We start from the raw sequence: 8,441 nt of genomic DNA on the forward strand, positions 1-8,441 counted from the left end.
TTAAAAGCCAGGGAAGATGTCTTTGTCATGGACCCAGCAAGAGATCCTTGCACCTAGGAGAGTCTCTTGTCTGGTCTAGAGGGAGTTCAGCAGTAGCAACAGACTCAGGGCTTACCTTTGACCTGGAGAGGTGCAAGGAGTCTTGGGGGGAGGCACTGCTGGGTGAAAGGAACAGGGGAGGGGAATCAGAAGACCTGCAAAGCAAAGAATCTGATAACCCCAAAGCCCGGCCGGTATCCCCCTTTCTCCAATAGGGACTCCCACCATGAACCCCAACCAATCCTAACATGGTGAAATAGATTCTGCCTCCAGGGACACCCGCCCACTTCTTACCAAGAGAAGCAGGGTCACCCAGCCCACATGCAGGTCCAGGAGCCCAGCGCCTCTCACCTGGGAGCGCCGGCAACAGGGTGCTCAGGGTGTGGGTGCTTCTCTGGCACCTGGAGCAGAGCATGGGCCAGTGGGATCCTCTCAATCAGTTGCAGTTCCCTCTAAGAAGCTGCCACTTCTGGCCCCGTCTGGGTGTGACAGGAGTGGGAGGAGCTGGCGTGGTCAGGGAGGAGTAGGGTCTCTGCCTTCATTCCTCTCAAGGCAGCTCTTGCCCCGCCCACTTCTGCTGAGGCACCAATACAGGTGCATCAAGAGGGGGTGGGCGGGTCTGGGGGAAGATTCAGGGAGAGGAGGTCCCTGCCAAAGGGTCACCAGCTGTGGCTTAGGCAGCAGCTGCAAAGATTCAGATAACAATGGCCCAAGGCAACAGTATTTGCCCCCCTGCAGAGAGCGTGCCTGGGTGACATGGGTGCAAAAGAACCATGTACGTCGATGTGTAAACCTGTGATCAGATTCCCCGCATGTGCATCCTCCTAACTCGAAACATTCAACCATTCAATCCTGTCAAGGGGTTAATGGGGCTGCAGCAAGAACTAAGAGTTCTAGCTTAGCCTCTGCGGGGAAGGACCATTCTGCGACCTACCGCACTGTCCTGTATGACAGATTTTTAGGAACAGACAAGTACCCAGTGTGCACCACTAGGTAAATTACCTGTCAGTTTAACAAAATGTAAAAATAAAACTTAAGCAGGAGCACTGAAAAGGGAGTAGAGGAAGGTGGGCGGGAGAAAGGTTGTTAACCTTGCCTGTCCTTAGAGTAGGAATTTGTACTACCCTCTTGTTTGATTGTGCCGTGAAGTTTGGGGGACAGTTAAACATGCAAGTTAAGTTATTTGATGATGCTTATCATGATCTATGCACTCTGCTAATCTAATTTATCACTCACTCGAGGTTCTATCATTCCAAGGGGTCAAGTATATGGGCAGTGTTTGGGGAGACTTCTCCAAGTTGAGTGGTCTGAAATTTAAATTTGCTTCCTGCAAGTAACTCTTTGCTGCCGGAACTCTCAGAACGAGTGTTTATGGGGAAGATCAAACTGAAGTATTTCCCGATTAACTTGCATCCATAAGGATTGTGCTTCTTTTATGCTTGTTATACTTGGGAATTCCTTTATGAAAGTTCAAGTGAGATTCCAAAGTTGCTGGCTCAAAAATGAAGACAGGAGAATTTTAACACTGTGTTACATTTCCCAAGATGATCAGATAGTTCCCCAGACTGTACAGACACTGTCACCTCACTTTATCAGGAATCAACAAGTCACTTATCAGCAAATATGTACTTAATTAAACCGATTTATGTTCCCTGTCCTGATGTAGCTACCTTAGCCTTAAATCTCGGGAAATGTAGCCTAGATTTTGCAACTAAAGGGAAATTTCTGTGGAAATACCTGCTGTGTTAGACTGGGTAGACTAGAGAAATAAATCCAGGGACACTGAAATATGTGTAGGAAAGAGATTTATATCAAAGACTAATAGAGAACAAGAAAACATTACAGCCCAGTCCAGATCAAGTCTAAAAGTCCGATATTGGGCCATATTTCCGATACTAGTCCATCATTTCCCCTTCAGACTCACACGGCACATGCAATGATAACGAATGCAGGAAGACCCTAGGCCAGTGGGTGAAAGTCTTGTATATTCAAAGGAGGTAGAAGCATCTTAGTGCTGGCGTGGGTCTCCAAGGGGCTCTTCTAGCTTTCCAAGTGACTCAACAGCAGGAAGGCGAAACAGAGAGGGTAGCCCAGCTCCAGGAAGAAAGAGTAGAAGTTCCCAAAATCCTCAGGAGAAGGTCATGCCCACCAGGAGACATCATCAGGCGGTGACCTGACGGACTGGCTACCCTCCACCCTTAGACTTAGTCACCAAGTTGAAATTATGTAGCTACTACACCTGCTTTCATGTGAGGTTTTCTGTTTCCATGGATAAATCGTTAATTTTCCCCTTCCCCCCTCAAAAAACCCATCGTCATCGAGTCAATGCAGACTCAGAGTGACACTATAGGACAGGGTAGAGCTTCCGTGGTGAGTTTCCAAGAAGGTAAATCTTTGCTGGAGTAGAATGCTCCATCGTTCTCCTGTGACGTGACAGGTGCTTCCAAACTGCTGGTCTTACAGCTAACAGCCCAACTTCTACCGACCACTCAAACAGGGGTTTGCTCATACATTGTAGATGCACCCACATGGTACATGGAAGTAGAGTCCAAAAGGTCCCCTCAGTTGTACAAGCTACTTTCCATTGGGTTGCTAACCTAAAGTCAGTGATGGATCAGCACAATGAGATGTGCCCAGCCACCACGACCAAGTTCTCCAAAAGGAGTCCCATTAGAAGGTCCTGGATAGAGTGGGAGGAAAATGTGGACCCAAACTCAAAGTCACAAAAGAGACACTCAAGTCAATGGCCTTTAGTCACTTTCGTGTCTGGAACTGAACTCGCCCCCTGCTAGGATAACCAGTCATGTAAGTAACATCAAGGACAGAATTTAGCTGATGGGGAAGAATGGAAACAGGTAAGTCTTGGACAAAGTGAGGTCAGTGATAGTGTGTTGTTGTTGTTGTTTTAGTGGCCCTCAAGTAAGTTCCTGCTCATAGAGAACCTAGGTACAATAGGATGGAACACTGCCAAGTCCTGCTCCATCTCAGGGTGGTTTTTATGTTTGATCCCATTGCTGCAGCCAATGAGCCAGTCCTTCACAAAGGCCTTCCCGTTTTCAGTTGCTCTTTTACTTTACCTAACATGATATGGTTTTCCCAGAATGGATCGCTCCTGATAACATATTCAAAGGCCATGATACATGTCACCATCCTCGCTTCTCTGGACATTTGGATGTGAGATCAAAGCTATTGTTAGTCTTGTTAATTCCCGTACAAAAGTGCTTGAAACAGTGGATGGTGATAAGAGATGTAAAAGCCCCCAATACAAGTATTTAATAAAATAAACAAAATTCCATGAGACGCATCCAGACTAACTGTAAGACTTTTAAAGGTGCAGATTCTGGCAGTTATGAATAAATACCATTTTACTGTATAAAATAAATACCATTGTACTGTATAATACATGTAACAAATACATTCCCTATGAACAAATACCAATTTATTGTATTGTTATTTAAGTTCCCAATATTTTAAAGAACTTCTTCATGTAGCTCCATTATCAATATTGGTCTACAGTTTTCTTGAAGTATCCTTATATTACTGGTCTCATAGAATGTGTTATTAAGTGTTCTCTTACAACCATTGTTACATGTGTACCCAATTAACTCGAACTTAAATAACAATGCAGTAAAACGCCAGGTTTTTAGAACAAAGTGCTCTTGTGTTGAGGGAGGCCTGATGCAGAGGCCCAAAATCCATCGAGTTTCTCAATGTATGGCCATATCAATATATGTTCATAGGGCAATGCCTCTATTTTATGAATTAATATATTTATATACGTACACGCCTATGTTTATACCTCTATCCATAGCTTTGCTTCCTAGATGTTTTCTCTATTTCCTTTTACCTTTCTAGTGTCCCACCACCACACTCACCCCTTTTCTGCCTCTTAGTAATGCCTCTCAGCTAAATTGCTATTGTTCAAACACCCCCAGGATCTCATTGTTGATTTTAATTCTTTAGTTGATCCCTTATCTATGGAATTTTTTGATCACTGCTCGCTGTCCCTATCCCTCCTCCCCAAAAGCCCTCCAGAACCATTGGTTCATTTGCTTCACATGTCTACATGGGTAGGCAAAACAACAAAAACCAAGGCAAAACACAAAGAAAACGAAAGATTAAATTAAAATAGGGGGGGAAATTAGACAAGAAAACTTCAACCCCAAACAAAAAAGGATGCATAATCCTAGGTCCATCCACTGACCTTTATAACTATCTCCCCAACGGTCCTGGGGAGTGTCCAGAAACTGCCCCTCCTAGCCTGAAGTCTATTTTGGAGGCTCCTCAGGATCTTTGTGGCTCTCCTTGGCTCCCATTGCTGACCTGCTCTGTTCCCTCATTGCTTCACTCCACGGTTGAGGGGGTGGGGGTCAGACCAGGCTCACTCTCCGCCATGTGTCCTTCTGTCAATATGTTCTCCAATGAGGGGACACCATGTCTCAAGCTGTGGCTGGCCCTACAGTCTTCTCTGTGTGCCCGGGCAGATTTTTGCAAATAATGGTAAATAAAAAAATCTTACCATTTGTTGTTAATCCCATTCATTCAAATATCTCCAAATAAGAAACACATAATTGAAAAGACATAATTGAGCTAAACAATCCTGTTTTTTTTAACTTTTTTTGTTTAATCTTTTTATTGGGGATCATAAGGCTCTTCTCACAGTCTGTACGTACATAAATTGAGCAAAGCACCCTTATACATTCGTTCCAAGTGGAAGGGGAATTATGAGAATGACGAGTGGAACAATCTTTATAATTAATTAATTTTCTTTGATTGGTAATTATGCCCTGCAACGATGGCATAGTACCCTCTTAGTATTCATAACTTACAAATGAGAAAAAACAAACAGAGAGAGACAGAAAGAGAGAGAGAGAGAATATTTAAAATGTAATGGGTGGTTACCGTTGAACAATGAAGTTTGACAAGGATTTATTTACTTACAAACACACATTGTCTGATCATTGAGATGAACAGAAAAAAGTGTCATCAAGTATTACATTTTATAATACAATAAACATGCAGATCACGATTCTGAGCTCTGGGTTTGGGGTGAGCTCTTATTTTATTTTAAATATTATACATTGTCAATTACTTCACTTGGTTTTGAATTCTCTCTGCATACATTTTAGGTTCTTGTTTGCTAATATTTTCATGTGTTCCCCGGTGTGCATGTGTGTCTGTCCGTGCAAGGTGTTCCTTGGGCTGCCAATTGTTTCCTAAGAACATCTCCCACAGCAACTTCACCCAACCCACCTCGAGTTTATTCTGTCTTCATCTGGACCAGCGGATTGCAACCTGTGGGTCACGACCCCTTTGGGGGTCGAACGGCCCTTTCGCAGGTGTCATATGATACATAAGAGTAGCAAAATTACATTACGAAGTAGCAACAAAAATAATGTTATGGTTTGGGGTCACCACACCATGAGGAACTCTCTTAAAGGGTCATGGCCTTAGGAAATTTTAGAACCCCTGATTTTCTGGACTCATCAAAGGATGGATATTCCAAATAAAGAAGGTACCTGGAGGATAAATTACATTGACTTAATAAGGATGCTGAAGTATTTACAGATGATTAATCTTTAATCAGTCTCTCACCTTCCCTCCTTTATTTCCCAGCTCCTGCTCAGGAACTAGGTGAGCCTGGAGGCAGAAAATTCAAGGTGCTGAATTTGGGGCAAATGTGGATTTCAGATCGGGCTGTGCTGTGTGGAAAGAGTGCATCATCCTTACTTGGATGTTTTGTGATTCCTGGAAGGTAAGAGTACCTGGAATCTGAACATGGGGACCGATTCGAGGCCAGATTCCCTCAGCCAGTACGTAACCCAGGCTCAGGGAGGACATTGCCTTTTGCCTCCGAAAGCCCCTGGGGTAGAGCTCACAGATATGCAGCCTGTGCCAACATCCCGACTCTGAAACCTCCACTAAGGACTTCTTAGTTGCCGATTTGTCCACACCAGTGCCTCGCTTTCATTCCAGGGTATATGTAGAGATCCACACGCCCAGGGTGCCTGGTCAGCATTTAACCGATTTGACTCAGCACGGGGTTTGTGAACTGTTGTTATCACGAGTGACTCTTTGAGATCTTACTTCTCCATGTGTAGAGAGCCCCAGTATTCTCTGAGAGGGAGTTGCTGGCAGTGGACCCACAGGGTGTCCCTGGGATGAACATCTTTACACTTAAGGGGCGAAGCTACAGCTCCTACTTGAAGTATGTCTTGTGACTTTAGTTGTTGGTTCACTGGAAACTCAAGTAGTCACAGACTCAAATATGTTAATGTTAGAAGGGTGTATTAAATCTTCCTCTGTGCCCTTAAGTCTGAGGAAAAAGTCCAATGTTGAGAAAAATGGAGATCATGGTTCCAATATTAGTACCTCATATTTGAGACCACCTCCATCTCTATTGACATGAGGGTCCTTGGGAAAGGAGGAATTGAGTGGGTCAAAGGTAGAATAACCAGTAATGTATTTGTTTCATTAAACATGGTTTCGCTACATCTTTGAGGGAGAGAGCAGGTGAAATTGCCATGTACAAAAAAGTGAATAACTTCAATTGAGCTCTAGGCCACCTTGGTTATTGGGTAACACATCCCTGCATCTGTCTAATAGCAGAGAAGACTCCTTGAGGGTAGGACACAGTAGAGTGGAGGACCACAGGAGTCCTGTGATAGACCTTGGTCATAATGCTTTCTGTCCTATTTAAACATTTATACATCACTTCATTTCGCCAAATTCCATGAACCATTTGTAAAAGTTAACTGAAAACAGAGGGTGTGTGAGTGTTACCTAATTTTGCAGGTCTTCCTATCGCAGTGTCTTACATTTAGGTGAAATCTGGGAGAGAAGACAGATCCACACACATAATTAGCAGCATGAGTTTTCGGTGTGCTAGGTTCGGTGCTTAGCTTAGGGTTTTAGTGTGCTAGAGGCATAGTCTCAACTTAAGATCAGAATCTAGGTCCTGAGATTAATCAAAGTTGCTGGTTCAAGAACAAGAATCAAGGGATAGAAGTAGGAGTTAATTGTGATGATTTGAGATTCAGGGCTTGGTGGACAGATTAAAGGTCATTATGTTCAGAAGGTTTCTGCTTAACAGATTATGTTTTGAGTTGACTAGGAGTGTATGTGTTAAATTCTAATCATATAGAGATACTGTTTAAGGATTTGAGTTTTCGGGTGTAGTTTCTGAATTTGAGATTTAGGGTCATAAAGTTAGGATTAAGTTGATAGAGTATAGTCCGGGTGGTGACTCTGATTCAAAGAATTGGAATAAACGCATTATACTAGGTTTTGTGTGCATGGTCATTGGATTTGTTAGGTACATGTTGACTTTGTTGTCAGTATCAGGTGATGCTCAGGGTGTTAGTGGAAGTTCTTGAGGATGAGTGGCTTTTCAGCTAGTTATCAGTGTGTTGTAAGGACACTCAGCACGTTCACATTATTTGGGAGATGGTGATTAGCAGTGAATGCATAGGGATTGAAGTACAAGTTAATATCATGTGCGGAAATGTAGCCTACAACATTTTTCTGTTTATCAGCTATAGTATTTATGATATATTTAGAATCATTGATGCATAAGATCATCATTTTTTGTGGATCGTGGAATTTTTCTTTCTTCTCTTGGGAGCCTTTTTTCTTCCTTAACAAAAACTATCTTGTTTTGGGATTTCCAGGCTCTTCCACCGCCTTGCTCCGCCTCTGCCCAGGACACAGGCAAGGGCACGCTGTTGCCCTGAAGCTGCTGCAAGGGCTGTGGGGTCCAGCCTATTGTTTCCACAGCTGCCGAGCCCCTGCCTCTGCCCTGGTCAGTGCGCCCTCAGCGTTCAGCCAACAGAAGCTCGCCCTGGGCCCTCTGCCCTGAGAGCCAGCCACCAGGAGAGCCCGCCGCCCAGTGAACCCACAGCCCGCATCCTGGCGAACCCACATCCCAGGAAACCCACAGGACTGCTGGCGAGCCCACAGCCCTCAGCCAGTCCTGGGAGCCTTTGCAGGAGCTGAGCTCAGGGAGGATGTCAGCCTCCAGGGTGGGGCAGAGCAGCAGGAGAAAGACCAAGAAGACACCTGAGGCTTGGGAAGAAGCGGAATTGTTGGAGGGCTGCCATGAATGACCTGCGTAGACGGAGCACTTTGTGTGATGTGACTTGTGCTCCAGGAAAGCGAGATCCCTGCTCTCATCTTGTGGTCAGTTTTTAATGTCATGTTCACAACTGCCACGCTGGAATCAACGTCCTTTAAAGTAGAACTCAAAGACGCTGACCAGACATGCCTGAGCACCTAGAGGAATGTGCTTACACTGCTAGGGTTTCTGTGAATCGCAACAATGCGCAGTCTCTGTTGGACACTGCAAACCAGTACCAGCTTCAGCCTGTGAAGAACATGCGTGTTGATTTTTTGAAAGAGCCAGT

The sequence above is a fragment of the Tenrec ecaudatus genome, chromosome 9 (genome assembly GCF_050624435.1).
Source record: "Tenrec ecaudatus isolate mTenEca1 chromosome 9, mTenEca1.hap1, whole genome shotgun sequence".
Lineage (NCBI taxonomy): Eukaryota > Metazoa > Chordata > Mammalia > Afrosoricida > Tenrecidae > Tenrec > Tenrec ecaudatus.